The sequence below is a fragment of the Podarcis tiliguerta genome, assembly GCF_965153285.1.
Source record: "Podarcis tiliguerta genome assembly, chromosome: 2".
Taxonomy (NCBI): domain Eukaryota; kingdom Metazoa; phylum Chordata; class Lepidosauria; order Squamata; family Lacertidae; genus Podarcis; species Podarcis tiliguerta.
In genome coordinates, this window is record NC_139535.1 from 61,853,355 (window position 1) to 61,874,167 (window position 20,813).

Genomic DNA, 20,813 nt, shown 5'->3' on the forward strand with positions numbered 1-20,813 from the left:
TAATGGGTAAGCTTTACTGCTGGCTAGTGCCAAACTTATTATGAAACTAACCTTTTCCAGTCTGGAGAACAGAGTGGCTGTCAGAATACAAAAATGGACCATCTTCATTTTAGAAGAAAATGGTAATAGACCTGTTCACATATGCTGAGTTTTTTAGAAACAGGCCCAGATTGGGGGTGGGGGGAGGAAGCACGAATGGGTCCCAGGTAGCAGGTCAGGGGGGTGGAAAAACAGAATCCTGCATGGAAGAGAGAGGAGAGAGGCACTCCACAGGCCCACAGCACATGCTATGACTCCTTATGTTCTGGTCATATTCTGCTGATTAAAAGGTGGCTGGCCGGCCGCCCATCTCTTCTAAAAAGTGGAACCCAACTGGGAATGTTAAGGAGTTACTGAGCATGTGCTGTGGGCCTATGACATGTGTCTCTCTTCTCTCTCTCCCACACTACATCCAGTTGTCAGGGCCTAACTCCCCCTTTATGCTCTTATGGAACCAGCAGGAGCATACAGGAGACAGATGCACTGTGGCTGGCTACAGCCCACCTGCCTCATCTTAGAAGAGGTGGGTGGCTGTGGAAAGACCCATCCGCTTAGCTGTAAGAGGATGGGTGGGTAAGGTATAAAGGGAGGAGAGTCAGGGGTTGGAGAAGGGTAGTTGGCAAAAGTGTGGTGGGTACATGAGGTTGACGAGTGGAGAGATCGGGGCAGCAGCCATTAGTGTATATACATCTCAAGATGCTATTTCCTGATCATGTTCTCTTTATCTACTTTCTTCGAATTATATTATAAAAGATGAAGATCTAGAAAACTAAGATGCTTTGCAAATCCTCTGGAACTTCCTTACTGATTTTTGTTTCCATTTCTGACATTTTGTCCCTGATATCTTTGGGGGTTTTGTCATCTTGTTTGTGCTACTTAAAGCAGACTGTTCCTTAAAGAGCTCTCTAGGGATTAAAAGGACCCCCCCCCCCCGAATGAGCAAATTTATAGCACTGCTTTTGCTATAAAAAGACTTAAGTTCAGTAGAACTCCACATCTTCAAATACTGATATTTTAGTGTTCGCTGTTTTTGACATCTGCTAGAAACCCTTTTGTCTAGGCAAGACATGTAATTGTATTATGTACCTCTTTTTTAAAATTCTTTGGTTGTCTCTAATTGCAATATACCTATGCAGTGCTTGGTTCAAAAATTAGTTCAAAAATATACTACACCTGATAATTGCCTGGTGAACTGAACAAGTTTGTTTGGGGGTAAAACTTTGACAAACTTCATAAAACTATTGGCCTAAAGCCTGGATAAATGAAAAAGGCTTTACAAGTTTCCTGAGTGCAGGTAAAGAGAAGAACATCCTGATTTCCCCTGAGAGAGAGTTCCATAGCCACACTACCACCACTGAGAACGTCCTATCTTAGGTCTCCATTCTTCATCCTACAGCTGTTGAGAAGAACATGTGTAGGGCTTCTCCCTCAAACTGCAAATTTCTGAGCAGTACCTTCTTTTAAGTACCTGGCTTGCAAGTTATTTAGGGCTTTGTGAACTGGGCTTGGTAGCTCACAGGCAGCCAGTGCAAAGTTGAAAAATATATACATCAAGGAAGATATATGCTGGAGAACTGAAGAGCTAGAGAATGCAGCCTTCAATAAGGTTAAAACAACCAACAACAACCAAGAAGATCCATAAAATGGAATTGTGTTGCAGATAGCATTTGATGGGATGGGGCATGTCGTTCTCCACAAATGATGTCAAGTACTGTCATGAGATGACTGTGGCACTTGCCCAACCACATTACATATAGTACTTGAAGCTGCAGTGGCCCCATAGCTTTTCCCCAGAATAATATATTGTGAGTCAAGTGCTCAGAGAATGCAATACCCACCAAATGGGTATTCAAAGGAAAACATGCAATAATTGAGCAATGACACTCCTTTTAAAAAAGGACCAACTCAAGAAGCTCTTTGACAGTTTTTATAAGCAAGCAGCTCAGCTGATTAGCATCTCAAATGCACAGTGCGGTGACTAGAATGTCAGAAAGGAGGTCCTAAGAAACTTTTGAAACTGCTCATGAATTTTCCCAAACCATAAGATTTGCCCGCTTTCCTTATGAAAAACGAACAAGGGTGTGGCATGGCAAGAACTGTTTGCAAATTCTAGTTGCAAATCCAGAGTTCAACACAAGTATCTCAGGTATGAATGACATTGATGCTTTCCATCATCCATCACCATATAAAGAGTCTTCAGAAGAGCTTGCTCGCTATATTGTGACATTTTGGTTGGTCTTAATGCCCAAGTATTGCCTGACTATGATTTCTGGAATTTCACAGGATTATTTCATACATTATGCATATCTGAGTCAGCCATTGAGCCAGCCAAACCTGGGCTGTACCGGTAAAGAATGTACTTGTATGATATGTGTGTGTTTGTTTGTTGCATTCACAGGACCCTAGGTAGATACTAATGCCAGTGTACTGGAAGAAGCAAAGATCACCAGTGTCAAAGCAATGATTCTTCAACATCAACTTTGTTGGACTGGTCATGTTGTGTGGATGCCTGATTAACGTCTTCCAAAGCAACTACTGTACTCTATTCAGAACTTAAAAATGGAAAGCATAATGCTGGTGGTCAACAAAATAGGTTTAAAGACTCTCTCAAGGCAAATCTTTAAAAATGTAGTATAAACACTGACAACTGGGAAACACTGGCCTACAAGTGCTCCAACTGGAGAACAGTCTTTACCAAAGGTGTCATGGGCTTTGAAGACGCTCGAACTCAGGACGAAAGGGAGAAATGAGCTAAGAGGAAGGCAGGTTTGGCAAACCCTCACCATGATCAGCTCCCACCCGGAAACCTATGTCCCCACTGTGGAAGGACACGTGGATTCCGAACTGACCTCCACAGTCACTTAGGACTCACTGTTTAAAGTGTGTTTATGGATGACAATCTTACTCGGCTACGAGTGATCGCCAAAGAAGAAGAAAGCGAGCAAAATTCATAGTGGTGTGTGCATATTGATAAATCTTGTACATTCTTCAGGTAGGGGAAGAAATCACATCCTCAATATCCAGCAATGAATGTGCTTCCTTTCTCTTCCAGGCAAGGCTGGCCCACCCATGAGGCAACATGAGGCGACTGCCTCAGGTGGCACAGTATCTACAGGGGCAGCAGACCCCGATGTTGTAGATCTTTATACCCCTCCCTTGTTCCTGGTGTATCTCTTCAGTCACCCCTTCTTCCCATGGTTTGGTTCACCTCAGATGCCGAATTGTCTTGCTTCCAGGCCTCCATCAGAAAAGAGAACCGCACAGTATGCTAATTTGCGAAGGGGCCTGAAGATGGATGGCTAAGCGGCCTCCTCTTGGCCCGCTATCAATCGGAAGCAGACGATGCTGAGGCACATGAGTCCCACTCGGGCCTGTGAACCATTCCACAAGCTCTATTGTTCGGCAGAAAAAGAAAAAAGAAAAGCCTTTCAAAGGAGCTTGTAAACAGCGGCTCCGCCCAGCAAACAAAGCCGCCCTGTAGCAAAACGTTATCTCGGCTATAAGGAGCTGGGCAAAGCCCACCGTGGTTGCCCCCGTCAGAAACCCCCACCCCGCACGGCCCTTCCCGGGGAAGGCTAGGTGCCAGCGAGCGCGGGGTGTGGGGCAGGGGGGCCAGGGGAGGCCTGGCGCGCGCAGGGATTTTAAGACGTGGAGGCAATTTTAAGGCACAGGCCTCTCTCTTCTTTAATAAAAACATGAGTCAGCGGCTGGCGTGGGCAGCGGATTTTCTAAACATCCCCTCATATCCTGAGAAAGGGGAGAGCAGAGAGAGGAGGGAAAAGGCGGGAGGGGCGGAGAGGCCAGAATCGAAAGGAGGCGCGTTCACACGCACACACAAACAGCAGCGTGTGAGGGAAGTTTCACGGTTTAATTCGTAAAAAGTCCAGTCATGAATTAAAACGCGCACGCTTTTGGTTCCTCTTGTTTTTATTTTGTTTGGCGCCTGGAGCTTTCCCAGAGGCTCCCCTCGCCCTCTCCCGCCCAAATTCGGCGACTGAAGTTCTGCTGGTGTCTGTCTCCTGGTACCCCACCTTGGGGCCGACGGAGGTGTTTGTTGTGTCTACCCCACTGAAGCTTCTTTGCGTCTTCCCTCTGTCTTTCCCAACAAGAAAGAAGAAGAAGTAAATCGATTCAGCCTCATTCCCCTGCCCTACATCTTTCTTTGCGAGAGTGTACCAAAAAGTTTGAGCCAAGTAGGGGTTCAAACACGCGCGCACACGCACACCATTCGTGGCATCTTGTTCTGAAGGAAAATAGAAAAAAGGGCTCCGGAGCTGCGAGAAAGCCGCGGAGCCTTGGATGCTGGCGAATGCTCTGGGGGGTAATAAAATGCGCTAGAGGCACCAGCAAGGCAGCCGGCGCGCTGGACAGCGGGGACACCCCACCCCCACCATCGCCCAGTCCCGCCTCTCCGGGCTGCAGACGACTCTCCCTCCCCTCAGGCTCTGCAAAGGGCTGCGCAGCTCAGCCGAAGGAAGCTGGGGTCGCGTACTCAAAGCGACGGGGGGAACTTCAGGAGAAGGATAAAAGAGAGAGGTGAAAGTCCCCGCAAGTTCTGGGCGCGATTTGGCGAAAGCTGTCCTGCCCCCTCTGCGAAGTAAGGTAAGCGCTAAGCGGTCTCTCTCCTTCGCTCCCAGCAGCTCGCCTCCTTTTCGCTTTCCCAGTCTGCGAATGGAAACTCTCCTTTAACAAATCCAGATGTGGAGAGCCCGCAGCCTTGTTCCTTTTCCCCATGACAAGTTTCCAAAAGGCCAAACCCAGCCAGTTTCCTTTGCAGACGCCTGGATCCTTCGCCTGCATCTCTCGCTTTCTTTCTCCGCTGCTTTCCCAAGGCGCCGGGCAGAGGGGATGCGGTGCAGGACCTCCCCACCGCCCCCCCCTTTGCTGCTTCAGGGGGGCTGCCTCTTGCAAGAGGGCCGGAAAGGAGCTGAACCCCTCAGCCCAGCCGTCACAAGGAAGACGGTTCTGGGGATTGAAATGGGGCTGTCTCCTTGCCTAGCCTCCTCCTCCCCACCCCAAACTCCTGGGATGCCCCTCCACGGACGAAGTGTTCTCAGCATCCTGCAGGCTCCAGAGTAGAGCCGGGTGGGGAGGAGGGAGCCTGTTGCTTCTTGCAAGGTCTGGTAAGGAGAGGCAGCAGTGCTCCTGCATCTCCCTCGCTGTGCTGTGTGTTGCCCATCTATCTATCTGTGCAAAGGATCTAAGCTATGGGATGCACAAAGTGCTATTATTGGGTCTGTCTTTTTTTTCTTTAATCAGCAGAAAGAGAATGCCTGTGATCCTGATGCCTGAAAATAACTTTCTGATGCTCAAAACTTCTTGGAGCTTAGATTCCTGGGGTGGATGATGGATTGATTGGACAGAGAAGGAGAATCTTTCCCCATGACTGCCACTCTAACATCCGCAAGGAACATCTGTCTTGCATCAGAACAGGCTGTTTGTCTGTTGAAAGATTAGATTCTAACCCATGTCTGGGGTTAGAACTGTTTATCATTGAAGAGTTGCAGAGGGGTCGCAGCTCACCCTAGGCAGGAACTCCCCAAACCTGTAGGTGGGAGGGTCAGCAGATGTCAGTTGGACTAGTAGTGCACAATCAAAACATGGTTAAGTGCTGATTTGGACACTTGGTTTACTAGCTGGGAAGATAACAAACACATTTCTTACACACCCTTTCACACAAGAGCAAAAGCACCAAGCACTTTAAAAGATCTTAAGCAAAGTAGAAAGGAGGGACTCTCCTGCGCTTGATGTGACCTGCATTGGCAGAGAGTTTGCCTGGATGTTATATGCGCTTCCAATGCTGCACCAAATGTTACTATTACCTTTATGCTAAAAGCTGGCAAAGCCATTGGTCAATAACATTCCCCTCCCCAAATAACAATAGGTTGTTTCAATCAGTAGAAGAGCTCCTTTGGGAGCAAGGGTGGGAAACAAATTTAATAAATAAATGGATAGGTTTCCTTCACTATATCCTGTTTTTGGTGACTTTTCATAACTACAAGTCTACCTGAAACTGATTGGCACCTCCTTTGTAACCACAAAATGTTCTATCACGCTTTGTGTCTGTCTTGTTTTCTGTTCCAGCAACAGCTAAAATACTTCTAAAAGCCTCTCACTTATGCCAATATGATTTTCTATGCCTACAAAATCTAATAAGTTTATATATAGGCATATATGTTGGTGCAAAATGAATAAAGCCCATTCTTGTGCACTCTGGAAGTATCTCGCCATGGTCTCTAGGCAGAAAAGTATTCCATGTTACTTGCTTCTTAAGCTTTCCTTCCTTCCTTCTCTATTTTCAGAGGAACCATGACTCTATCTATGGTTCCTTCCAGACATCTGCAGTTCTTATACATGGGACTAAAATTCCACTAAATGAACTCACACACTGGTGCTTCTCAAGGTGTAAAACGGATATACTGTGCAGTAAGAGACATCACCTGTTGCTGTCATACCTTGCATCTCTGTGCCAGGGACTAAACTACTTTAAGTTTTAGGGGAGAGGCTGTAGCTCGGTGGTACAGCACACGTTTTAAATGCGAAAGGCGTCAGGATCAGTTCCTGGTATCTTTAGATGGTGCTGGACTCCTGACCCCAAACCCTGCTTTCCAAAGGGCCAGTGAGCGTTGTCGAAGCTGAGCTAGATGGACCAATAGCCTGACTTGCTGTATAAGGCAGCTTCCTATGCCCTTTTGCGAGTCCTCCTTCTTATTTATTTCTGCTGCAGGCGCTAGAAAAATGCCATATACTTCTTATATTATTGTTACTCAAAAGAAGGTTTGGACTAGAGTTCTAATAATTCGCAATTGCGCATCTCTACAACCCAACACTGATGTAGATACTGTAGACAACTTGCTTCTGCTTAGCATGATCATTTTTACTGTTTTCACAGTCAACAATCCAAAAGCTATGTTTTTACTGAGCACCGGTAAATTGACTGACGATTTGCAACTATTGTTACCACATATGCTTATCACTGTTTGATAAGCGCGTTCATTGTGATCCTTACTGGAAGCAGAGTTTCTGTTGTGACTTTCTTGAGTGCCTACACTGTCATTTCATTATAATTTTACAATCATAACAATATGGTGAGGTTCTCTACTTAAAAAATAATTTTGGAAGGGACAATAAGGACCATCTAGTCCAACTCCCTGTGATGTAAAGATTTGCAGCTGTCTCATGTGGGGATCAAACCTACAACCTTGCTGTTATCAGCACCACACTCTAACCAACTGAGCTATCCACTTGGATTGGGCTATTCCCATCCAGCAGTGCTGTGCCCTTGACAAAATACCATGCAAGTATGCTAATACTACTCATCATGCTAAGGACCCAGCATATGTTTTGCCAACTACCCATATTATATATTTACATGCATAGAGAGGCACGTCTCTGAATACTAGCTACTGGGGATCCTAAATGGGGAGTGTTGGAGGAGATGAAGAGCGCCAGATCTATTCATTGATGAACCTCTCGTCTATCTATTGAGAAACAACAGAGAAGCAGACCTGGAATATTAGTTTCTCAGAGGCCAAGGTTACCCAGGGCTCATTGCTGCTCAGTCGACTGAGCTACAAGAAATGGTTAACCCATTCTCTGATACTACTTGTATACATTTATTTATTCATTTGGAGTATTTAATTTGTCCCTCCTGTAAAAATTCATGTGTATGCCCATGAATGATATGTATGTGGATGCATTTTAAATTGGTCTTCTTGTGTGAAAGGTATGTAGCATGGACAAAAAATGCACAACTAACACATATTTGCATACACAAAACCTTTGCTGTATCAGAACCCAATCAATCTATATACAGATGATCAGCACTATCAACTGACACTGATTATCACAAGTTTTGAGGATGGAGAGAAAAACTGATTGTAGCATCTGTTTCCCATTTTACACTTAAGGACAACTATCACAGACAGTGCTATACATCTGTTCAAAGGGCAGATCTTCATGCATAGCCACATCTCTGGATGATGACCTGAGTGATCAAAGTACTGAAAAAGCCTCTAGTATTAATGTTTCAGCATTTTTATCACTCTCTTCAGAAATGGCATCTTTCTTTTGTTTTAAAAAAAGGTTTCTTTTAAAAATAATAATTCAAAACTGCTTGCCACATTTCAAATGAAAAACTGCCCACCACTATATGCTGTTGTATGATAGTATCAGCACATTCAGAACCATTTTGTTCTTGCATCATTAATTCATTAGTTCGTAAAACGTGTATCCTACTTTTTTCTGACTATATCACAACCAAGAAATAATGGTGCCATCTGTGACAATGGCTGTCAATCACAATAATAATACCAGCAATGACAGCACAATGCAGTGAAAATTGGAATAGATATTCACACTTAATGGCTTTTTTAAAAAATAAAAGGGTGTTTTACCCCACTCTTCCAGCACATGAGTTATTCCAGATTAATTAACACAAAATTTTAGGATGTGGATTTGTGTGTGGTGTGGAGCTGTTTATTAGTATTCACACAATGCTTTTCTTCTATATGTGAACCATCAAACACCCAAGCTGTAATAGGAAAACTCATGATAATAGATATGGCCAGAAACATTACCTGTGGCAATACAGTTTTCTGCCATGCTGACTGCAGGATGTGCCACAGTTGTTGAGTGATAGGACAGTTTACACATTACTTTTCTCCATGCAAATGTGTTTTCTTCACAAGAAGAAGACAAATTTTTATTTCCAAGAGTTGTTTCCCAAATGAATAGATTGTACACTGTAGTCCCATTGACTTCTTCCATTTCCTTTGACTCTGGTCTAAAAGGACATGTGGTTCCCACTAACTGCCCCCCCTTCACAAAACATCCAAGGCGAGCTGTGACTCTGTGACCTGGGAATTGCGGTTTGTGTCCTTTAGTCCTGTTACAGTTTCTCAGAATGTTCTCATTGATTTTAATGGAAGAAGGCTTTGTTATAACTTTGGAATTATTTTGGGTTAGCTTATTCCAACTCAAAAAAGTGAGGCAGAGGTTGGAGTTAAAATGCTGCTGGGAGTTTAATTCCATTTAAAGAGAGAGAAATTCCAAACAGAATATTTTTGATAGGAACATCATGAGCTGTGCATTGTTTCCTGAAATGCTGAAACAGCTCTAGAGAACCTTTTTGAACTGATGGATAAACAGGGCATAATTAAGTACATGGCTTATATAGTCTCCAAATATATATATCAGTGTAGCAATTGTAGCAATTGATAGACTTATCTTAGTAGAACTCATAAATCATAGGAGTGTTCTCTTATTCTCCTCTTCCTCACATTGCTGACACTAAGCAATCCAAAGAGCCATTTCTAAAAGTCTACCACCACCCAGACATCTGGTATAGTGCAAGCAGCTGGTAGCTAGAAAAGAACATTGCAAAAGCTCTTCTTCATAATTTGAAATGCCTATGGGTGGGCATGGGGACTTGAATCCCACCCATTGTTTACACATGTCTGTTCAAGATGCAATAGTGCTGAAAGGTGTTCAGGGGTCTCTATTAGTAATGCTCCTGGGATATAAAGCTCCATTCCAACGTCAATCTTCTAATCAGGCCTTGATTTGTGTCCCTACGCCATGCGAGCTACTGTCACAACTAGAAGTAAAGCCTCGGTATCAGTTGCTTGAAGACAATGGGGGAAAAATCTCTGTCCAGAAGTGTGTAGTGCCTTCTCACTGGCCTTTTGGGGTGGGAGGGTGGGGTTGCAATACATATCATTTTCATGGACATATATTCTTGTTGTCTGTTCATTTTTTTAATTGGGCACTATTTTATGCTTGTTTTTTGGGGGGAGGGGTGGAAGCCACCTTGGAAACACATCATTCAAATGTTTGGAATGAATAAACAACCATATTTCTTTCAAATATGTTTTATTTTTATTTGTTGTAAACTGCTTAGAGGTTTTTTTTTTAATTACATTCAAGCAGTGTTTCAATTTTGTGAAATGAAATGAAAATGAAACAACTAGCTATATAGATAGATTGCTCTCACTGTGGCCCCATGACGTGTTTGATAAAAAAATAGAGAGCAAGGGAAACAATAGTTTCATTACAAACAAAGGAAGAACCTTTTCAAGAACTGATCTTTTCATTAGAGGGGGGGAAAAGCAGAATAGATAGCAAACATCACCCTAACAATGCAGTTATCTTCTACTCTCCTCAAATTTCCTGGACTAGGATAAGAGATCAGGATGACTCAAAAAAGTTTTCTGTCAGCATTGTTTACATCATTTGCTCCAATAAAGAACTGTCCTACTTGCTCAGTATTTGTAGTGAAAGTTTGCATTCATAAAAATCTAATAATAAAATGCCACAGATGCTGCCTAGTCATAGGATCAGTGCTCTAGCAAACCATCCAAAGAAAAATGGCAAATTCATAATACTATTCTATATATATATAGCATAATACTATGCTATATATAATACTGTGCTATTTCAAAATAGCACAGGGCCATAATTCTCAAATACATTTTATTATCTGTATCTCACACTGTGATGTTAACAAGCAGGTTTTCAATTTAATAATAATAATAATAATAATAATAATAATACCCCACCCATGTGGCTGGGTTGCGCCACCATTCTAATTCATCCTCAAGACACACACACACACACACACACACACTTATTTATAATATTGTTTTAAAGTTATATTTATTTGCACTTGAAAGCTAAAGTAAAAGTTGTGCATTTCACAAAACATGTTTAGTTTGCACAATTTGGCCAAATACAGATTCTTTCCAAGAATGCATAATATTTTTGCAAGGCCTGAGAAGGTAAAGGAGAAAAGCAAACTGAAACATCCATTGGACTGGGAAATACGGTAGTAGTGATAAAGGAACAATGAATGAAGGAATGTGTGCTGTTTTCCCATATTTGAATATTATTATACTTGAGGAACATGTATGGAGGATGATCTTTCAAGTAATGGGACAATAAGAGCACAAGATTTCATAGGGCAGCATCCAAGTAATTTGTCTCATCAATGCAAGGATTTCTCCTTGTGCAAAGAAACCCTTCCCTTTGTGTGCCCCACACACAATGCAGATCTTCTCTGAGCAGTACAGCTTCCCCCCCTGCACTCCACTCCATCCCCATGTATGCTGCTTACTTTGCCCCTGGCATCAGTGCCAGCTTCACCTTCCATCCTGGTGCCACCTCCCTTGTTGGATCAATGTCTTAGCTTGCTTAGCCATCTATGGCACCTGCTGCAAAAGAGAAGACCTGAGTTTGAGGCTATCACCCAGGGGAAACCAGGGCATTTCTGTTCCTAGGAGAAAAATAATTCTGGAAGATAATCCTAGAAGTTCCCAGTGGGATGGAATGGGTACTAATTGCTGATTTTTTTCAATACCTCACCATAACCTGGCTTCCATGCTTGGATAAGCCTTTCTTGCATCTGCTTGTTTAGCAGAAAACTATGGCCAGCAATATAGACTGCAAGCTCAACAGGGCTAGTCATTGGTACAGGGCCACTTTTCTGAGCACTACCTTCTTTTTCTTGGTGTTTGCAGTATTTTAAGGAGCTGTGACTAAATTCTTAATGCTACCGAGAAACAGTAATTGGCACCAATTAAATTGCTACATTCATGTTTGAATTGCTTTAACTGGCGAGACACACTGTCTTATTTATACTGAAAGTATGTTTGCTTTGTGGTTTGCTCTGAATCAGGGCCAGGAGAAACTAAACCATCTTGAGCCTCTTTCTCTGAAGGCATATTCTCCCTTTGCAAGCTGGATGCCACCTCAGTTCCAGAGTACTGATTTATTCATTTATTTTTCCCTCCAACAAGCTGTAAAATAGAATACCTGCTTGTCTGAGGCTTGTGCATTCTCTCTCTCTCTCTCTCTCTCTCTCTCTCTCTGTGTGTGTGTGTATGTGTGTGCTGTCCCTTTTTCTTAAAGTACTGCAGATTTCTCCCTTCCAAACTTGGGAATTTTCCAATACATAGTTGCAGCTAGGAGAAGAATTCTTTCAAGATGGGGAAACCAGGGCATTAACTCTTCAGTCCTCAGAGATCCAAAAATCAGATCTTGATTCAAATGCTCAAAGTACATGAGAAGAGCCCTGCCGGATCAGACCAAAGCCCGATCTAGCTCAGTATTCTGTCCCCACAATGGCACACCAGATGCCTGTGGGGAACTCCCATGCTGAGTAATAGCTATACGTAGTTGTTGGGATTGTGTACTAGGAGAGTTGTGTCATCAGTATGAGACCCAGTTCTGTTTCACCGTGATATCTGAATCAGGACTGGGCCAGTGTCTGCATGCAGTGCAGGCCTGGATGAGGGCTGAAACTGAAACTGAATTCTGATATGACAGAGGTCCTGCAACCAGTGGTTCTACTTTCCAGGGTAAAGGTCAGTTACCTGTTCTGGATGGGGTTGCATTCCCTCTGAAGGAATAGGTATGTATTCTGGAAGCACTATATTGGGCTGCCCTTCTGCTTGGTCCAGAAGCAGTAGCTAGTGCAAAATGCAGCAACATGGCTTGTGGCCAGGATTGCCTTGTTATGTATCAGCACATAACATCATTGCTGAGGGAACTGCTAAAACGCTATTGGTCCAAGCCTAAGATTGGTCAGAGCTTAAGATTTTATTGTTTGTGTACATAAAGCCCTAAAGAACTTTTGGCCAAGATAGCTGAGGTACCACGATATACCTGCCTGTTCAATGCAGTTACATGTTCGGGTCTTTCTTGAAGTGCTGCACGTGGCCAGAGGTACATTCCATGGCAGTTCAGACTAGGGCCTTTAACACAGCAGTACCTGCCCTGTGCAACACACAGCCCATTGCAACTCCAATAATATTGATAACAGTTTGTCAGGTGCTAAAAAGTGCATTATTTTTACAGGCTTCCCCACAAGGATGTTTATTCGCATGAAGTAGCTGGATGCTTTTAAAGAACAGTTTCACCTGTTTCTAGTTGTTCTGTTTTTATTGTTGTATGCTGATGTACTATGATGATGATGCTAAGTGGGCTTATAATTATACCTAATAAACAAACAAGACCACAATTTATGAGTGCAACTTGAGTAGCTGGTATTCAGAGACATACTGCTCTCTGACTGTAAGTATATACTAGAGGTAGTTGGTAAAGATGCACTTTTTTAGTGTTGAGAAAGAAAAGGAGACTTGAGATTTGATTGGCTGTAGTTATGTTCCTGGTAAGCACTGAGAGTTAGGTTTGTTTGTTTGCTTGCTTGCTTGCTTGCTTGCTTGTTTACTCCAAGGATGTCAGATTAGGAGGTTAAAAATAAGATATATTGCAGGGCTATGGTGTCTGTGCTACCAGCTGAAGAAGGATGCAAATCACAGTGGTCTAGCTTTTTTCCTTATTATTATTTTCATACTGATACAGTTAAGAAAAAGACTGTAAGACACTAAAGCACAACACACCAAGCTTCTAGTTCCATGCTAGATGACAGAATGACTGTGACCTGATTCAGTAACTATGCCTATTAGCACAGAAAAAAAGAGTATTTCCCCAGTTGAAAGGACGTACTGTCTGATGGACCATTTGCTAATTATTTTGCTAACTTCATGTTTCACACTATTTTCTATTTCTGTCTATTTTCATTCCTTTTTGGCTAGAATCTGCTGGAAGTTGGTGTCATGTTGCCTTCTGCTATTTCACTGTAGGTTTTTCCCATGACACCCCTGGTGCATTTTCTCCCTGGAAGAATAGGTATTCATATCAATGCAGAGCATGCCATGAAACAGTGGCAGCCCTGTTTGAATTAGCATCCAAGCATTCACACCTGGGATTTCCTTTCTGTATCAGTTTGAACGATCCCCTCTCTTTCTTTCGTTTGCATTGATTTTAACAATGTTTGGGTGCATTTTAGTAAATCCCAAGCTGCCTTCACAATGGCATCATTACTATAAGGGAATTGTGAGTATGTGTGAAATGCACACTCTTCCTCTCCCTCCCCCTGTCTCTCACACACACAACACATGGCTCAGGTCCAAATGAAGGCATGGGAACCTTTCTCCTGGCTTTAAAACAACTAACCAACCAACAAAACCTTAAAAGACAGTGAGTTTAAATGGAAAAATAGCAGGAGGTGGGGCTAATTAACCCTTCCTTGGACTAGTTATCCACTCAAAATCACTACCTAAACTTCCAGGGCCAATCCCTGTTAGGCAGAGTGAAGTGGCTACCTCAGCTGTTAGATGCTGGGGGGGGGGGGGAAGCAGTGGTGAAGCCCCTTCAGCCATCCACCTGAACCCACTGACTGTTGAAGGTCGGAGCCAAGTGTGCTTATGTGGTCTGAGCCCTTCCCCATCTCGTCCATTTCCTCGGGCAGCAAAGTGTTGAACCTGAAAACAGCTTTTATATCTGAACTGGGGTGGGTGGGGAGGCACAGCTAATATCCAGTACAGTGGTACCTCAGGTTACATATGCTTCAGGTTACAGACTCCGCTTACCCAGAAATAGTATCTTGGGTTAAGAACTTTGCTTCAGGATGAGAACAGAAATTGTGCGGCGGCGGCACAGTGGCAGCAGGAGGCCCCATTAGCTAAAGTGGTACCTCAAATTAAGAACAGTTTCAGGTTAAGAACAGACCTCCAGAACGAATTAAGTTCTTTACCCGAGGTACCACTGTAACTATATCCCATCTGTCTGACTGAAGCATCCTGCAAAACCTAGCAGCAAGTTTGCTGCTTGGCATTGTGCAAAAAAGCTGGAATTTCTGTGTGTGGCTGCGGCTGATGGTATGCCAGGCCTGGAATGAGTATATCTTGGCTTGTTTCCCCCTTTTCCTTCTTGTGGCTTTCGTATCCCTGAGAGATGGAGAGGCTCATGGAACTAACAGAATGTTCTCTGTGTACCAGGCCTCCTCCTGCTGCTACAGAGGGCTGAGCTTTGCTGAGGATGGGGCGACTAACAAGCCAGTCATTTCAGCAGCATTTGCATTTTCTGTGCCACATAAGAAAAGGGGCACTTGTTGAATTGTTTCAGTAAGCAAGGCAGATGAGATGGTCTGTGAGCTGCATGCATGGTGAATAATATCCTTTTCCCCGTGGTGGCCAGTGGGGTGTGTGAATAGGGTTGTATTGCTCTCCTTCATTCCCAGTACATCACATTGCTGTTGCTTACTGAAAGGAGAGGGGGTGAGGCATAGGGAGCTTGGTGTCCAGACTGGCTTCACCACCATGCTCCATGCTGAGCTCCCCGTGCCTTGTGTCTCCTCTCAGTTAAGTTGCAACAATGCAGCTCTGTTGTGAAGGCAGAGGAGCAAGGCATTCTCACCCACCCCACCCCACAAGGCACTACTACACCTTTCTAGGAGATCAGTACCGAGGAGGACTGATAGAAGAAAGAGACAAGGATCAAGCAAGGTCTCTCAGTCAAAAGCCATGGCAGAAACAGTGCTACCTTCCCAGCATCAGTGCCCGGCTTACTAGGTGGGTGCGAGCGTAGATGGCTACATTGGCTCTACCAGTGCACCCATGCAGCTCCGACTTCCTTCCACCATCTCGCAGTAAGCAGCAGTGATGTCAAAGCCAGAAAGCTAGTGTCACTTGCTTCCACCCTACCAGGCAAGCAACTTCACACACACACACACACACACACACACACCACTCCATCCTTCATACAGGCAAGCAAGAAGCATTATTACACTTCAAGGACACATTCCAGTTGGGCAAAAGCACTCAACGAGAGTGCAGAGCATGGCAGGTGATGGGTACGGCCTGAGGAGAGAATGTGGCTGGGGCAGATAGTCCCCAGACCTGAGGTGCCACTCTGACCCTTGATGTAGAAGAGTGATTTTGCTTATTTATTATAAGTATTTTTATTCTACCCTTCAATCATATTTAAAGGGAGGCTTACAGAAATACCTTGTTTTTTTGAAATACAGTACATAATTTGCATGCTAGTTGGGTTTGCACACCTTAAGTGAAGAGAAGGGGTACATTGTGCTAGGCCCTGTGCATATACATATTTACTCAAAGATTTACTCTGTAGAAAAATTTAAAGTGGCATGGGGTTTTTTAAAGATTTAATGTGGAAAAGAATGAGTCACTGAAACACCTTCTTTACAACCAAAATGGTAGAAGCAGACCTGGAAATTAGGCCAGGCTGACACCTGACCCATTGCTTTTCCACTGAAAAAAAAAATCATTGAAAATAATATATCCATGAATGTGTGGGTTTGGGACATTGGGATCATGCTTGGTGATTGCTTGTACAGAGCCGAATGCTTGAATAGGGCCTACGTGTACATGATCAAGTTGCATGATCAAGAATCCTGGGAAAGGCCAACATCCTGTTCAGTTGCACAGCTGTAGGCTTTGGTCGGACCTGTGGCTGAACTCTCAGAGGTCAGGGGCAAGTCAGGGGCAGCAGGAGTGACTGTGCATCCTCCAGTAAATACATTAGTTCTTGCAGATATGTTGCATGCACAAGGTTCAGGGTTCTCCTAACTGGAAGCTGCGCATACACCAGCTCATCATATTGCTACATTATTGTTAGATATACAATGGTACCTTGGTTGTCGAATGTAATCCGTTCTGGAAGACTGCTCGACTTCCGAAATGTTCAAAAACTGAGGCGCAATGGGCCGTCAGCAAGTTCAGTGGGGAAAATTGAGAGATGCTCCATGGAAGCTGTTTGACTTCTGAGGTGTGCTCAAAAATGGAAGCGGTTACTTCCGGGTTTTCGGCATTCGGGTTCCAAATTGTTCGGCTTCTGAGACGCTAAAAAACTGAGGTTCCACTGTACTTCCTTTTTCATCCATGTTCAGCATTCCCAGGCTTTGTTCTGCAAGGAAGACAAAGGGCACCTTAGCCATGCAGGAGGCTTAATGGAACTTGACATCCTGCTTTTCTATTATTCCCGTTTATACAGACAGAGTCTATATGCATCTTGTATCCGTGTAGGCTCTGTTTTGCTTTTATCTAATGGCGGGAGATCCAGTCCTGTTCCACCCACTGCACAGCCCTTCTGAATGCTAATCTGGATTCCTTTTAACCACTTCAAATCCACATCTTAAACTGAATGAAATGGGAACCCTGGTTAGTGTTAGTAATTGTTTGTGCACTGTCCACATAAACGTAATGTTCAACCATGGTTAAGTTCAACAAGGAAAGTGAGCAGGGGAGTTCATATTGGTGAGTGCAAAATAGAAGGTGAGGCATGTTCCTGGTATTGGCTTCATGCCTCTCCCTGGGAAGCAGCATGAAGACATAGGGCTTTTCCAGATGACCTGTTCATTGAACATTCATCCTGATTTGTTTGTTGAAAAATTATGCTGAGGTTATATGACATCACTGTTTATTGAGCCTTCATTCTGATTTGTTTGTGTGGAACTTATATGTTGTTGCCATTATCCCACATTTCCACAGCGCTTTCCTGCCCCTTTTCTTACCACAAAAATGCAGGGTTTCATTGGAAGCAGGTTTGTTTGCAAGAGCGCTAAATCCATTTTAACTGGGCAAACAAAATGTGCTGGGTTTTGATTGACTCATACCTGCAAAATAGTGACAGTCTGGAAACAGCCGCAGCACATAGCCTAACACAGGGGTAGGCAACCTAAGGCCCGGGGGCCGGATGCGGCCCAATCACCTTCTCAATCCGGCCCACGGACAGTCTGCGAATCAGCATGTTTTTACATGAGTACAATGTGTCTTTTTATTTAAAATGCATCTCTGGGTTATTTGTGGGGCATAGGAATTCGTTCTTTTTTTCCCCTTTCCAAAATATAGCCCGGCCCACCACATGGTCTGAGGGATGGTGGACCGGCCCACAGCTGAAAAAGGTTGCTGACTCCTGGCCTAACACAAAGTATCCAGAAGGACTTTGGGCAGCAACTTGAAAGGTTCATGTTACGCAGAAGTTCTCCTATGGTACTCAGATTAGGTGAACAATTCATGCTGGGAACATACATTAATTTGAGTCTGTATATTCAGGTCAATTAGCGAGACTATAAGATCCCTTTTACTGCCTAGATTTGTTTTCTTCTCAGCACCCTCATCCTTGTTATTCTTAATGATGAGGATTCAAGAGAGGGTGGGATGTTTCCTGACTTTCAAATTAGCTCCCTTCCTCTTTTCCTCTTCATCTGGTCTATCATTAAAGAACGACTCCAGCTGGTCGATACATGGGAGGATGTCTGAATCTGCTCCTAGTTTAGTTTTTACCACAGTGACAAAGTTGAAGTGATTGTAACTAAGCAGCTGAAGGATGTATCCCTCCCACACACCAGTAGCATATTGGTCTTTCTTCCTTTTTGTTCTTTCCTCATGTACTCCTTAGAAAAACATTTTTCTTTAATTAATAAAAGCTGATGATGGATCACAGCTTCCTAGCAGTTTTGAATTTGTCTGACAACACAAAAACTTCTCTGTCTGTTCATTTAAAGGGAGTCTTCTCCTCACAACTAGATAATTTTTCTATCCAGTTCTCTGGTATATATATATATTTTAAAAAGCTTTTTCTCACCCACTTGAATTTAAACCAGTGGTGCAGTAGGATAATTTTAGATTCTGGTATAATAGACACTCCACACCCTTAGACTGCTCTTTAGACAGCAATGTGTATTAACTTCACTTGATCCAAAGTGTATTAAGCCAGCCCATCTGTGCTTGGACACACAGCCATGCCCATTCTGCTGATCTAGGCCCCACCCATAAGTCCTGATCTCATGGCATCATTGACCTAGGTTTCTTGCTCACCAAGGGTGAGCTGGTCCCAGAAACGCAAGGGATGTCCTCATCACTCAGGATGGTTCCAAACTCCTTGCATTTCTAGAGAAAGTGACTTTGCGAACCCAGGCAAACCTTATGTCCTAGTTCCTGATGCCAAATATGCAGTGGGTGGGGTGGGGAAGAGACAGTTGCAGTCTGGAGGGCAGACTCTGCAGATGGTGCCATGAGAAAGTGCTCCGTGCCATTAGAAGTGACAACACATCTCAAATGGAGCAGACATGCAAAATCGGCAGAATCAGAGACACAGACCGGCACTGATCTTTAAGGGCCAGTGAATGGGAGCTTAGGAACCGGTTGGAGTAGTTTCATCTATAGAGACGGCAAATCTGGAATGATAAACTATAGAAGTAATCAAGTAGTTGCATGTAATTGCATCTATATGTGTGTGTTTCTCTAAAATGGACTGTAATAGCAGTGGCTACAAAGTTGTGTGGAGGTATAACTAGTCCTTCCCCACTGTTGTTGTTTTTTTTTGCTCCTAGTGCTATCTTCAGGAAAGCCATTCTGCATCCTCTGTGCCTGCCCCATCTATATACATTAAGATATTTTCCCATGAACAGTTCCAAGATTTCTCGTTATTCAGAAGCAAGCGAATGCACTGTGGGGCTGTTCTTTTAACATGAAGCTGGGGGCAGAGGAAGCATACACAGTGAGCGGGGTGAATAATATCAATGCTCCAAGACTGAGGAATTATTTATAACACTGGCAACTTGCCAAACAGATGTTCCATTTTATTTTAAACTTAAACAACGCAGGCTCCCATTTCTACTGCCCCCATAGACCCGAATGGGGTCGGGGAGCATACTATGACATCCCCTGGAAAGCTTAGAATAGGGATGCTTTGTGCTCTCCTAAGAAATGTGGTGAATAGACTCATAGCAGCACTTTAGTGTGGGATCACGCATAACATATCATTCACATGCCTGGCTTTACACTCAGACACACGTCCAGATCAGCGAGGCTGACCCACACACGTATGCACAAAAATGCAGAAAACCCTGCACACACAAACTAATACAGTGGTACCTCAGGTTACATACGCTTCAGGTTACATACACTTCAGGTTACAGACTCTGCTAACCCAGAAATAGTGCTTCAGGTTAAGAACTTTGCTTCGGGATGAGGACAGAAATTGTGCTTCGGTGGCACAGCAGAAGCAGGAGGCCCCATTAGCTAAAGTGGTGCTTCAGGTTAAGAACAGTTTCAGGTTACGAACGGACCTCCGGAATGAATTAAGTACTTAACCCGAGGTACCACTGTACTGAACACTTGTGAACCTCAGAGGCAGTCTGGTTTTGTTATGAGAAAATAACTAAGATCAGAAATGCTGAGTCACACAACTGGGTCACTCGCTGCATAACACAGAAAAGCACCCATCATTGTTTCCAATAGTCATTTCCTCTATTGTAACTGTGTTTCTCATTACTAGCCCTTGCCAAGTGTTTTGAAAGGTCAATCCCTGCACTTAGCAATAAACATTCGGAAACTTGGGCTTGTTTCACATGGCTGTCACTGCATATAATTACAGACAAATGCATGTGCCCACCTTGGTCTCACTTAAGAGCATGTGGATATAGGCAAACACCCCTTCTTTGACTTACTTTTGCCTGCTGTCAGGAACAGGCCGTTGTAACCAAAGCTCATTTGAACTGCTATACTTCACGGCTCTAAATATAGCATGGCTGTCAGTCAAAGCCCCTGAATCCCAGAATGTGGCTTTTCATCAAGGTGGAGCCTTGAGACTCCACAAGGCATGGGGATGGTGCGGTTCTTTTCCCAGAGTGGAGAGCAAGGACTGAGCCAGCCTAATGTGAAATCAGTCTTGGTCACAGGTCCCTGTATCAGTAAGGGGCATGGGTCTTACTGTTTAAAGAAAAGAGCTATCTGTGTCCACCTGCAGTATTCCACTCGTTCTGCAATGGAAGGAGGGAATGGCAGTAGAGGATAAACCGACACATCAGCGACCTGATCCACAACCCGTTGCTGTTAGCAGCAAGCCTACTATGGGCGCTCTACCAGAGATTATCCGTCAGCAAGCACATTCCAGCACAGTATGAA

At 43.8% G+C, this 20,813-nt stretch overlaps 1 protein-coding gene across 1 annotated transcript in view; it reads left to right on the forward strand.

The window, feature by feature from the left end:
- The first annotated feature begins 3,794 nt into the window (after positions 1 to 3,794).
- Positions 3,795 to 20,813, forward strand: part of PDGFRB (platelet derived growth factor receptor beta) — a 79,889-nt gene continuing 62,870 nt past the window's right edge. Inside the window, exon 1 of the mRNA XM_083424407.1 lies at positions 3,795 to 4,641. The gene's annotated coding sequence lies outside the window, so the exon portion shown is untranslated. The remainder of the gene's footprint in view (positions 4,642 to 20,813) is intronic.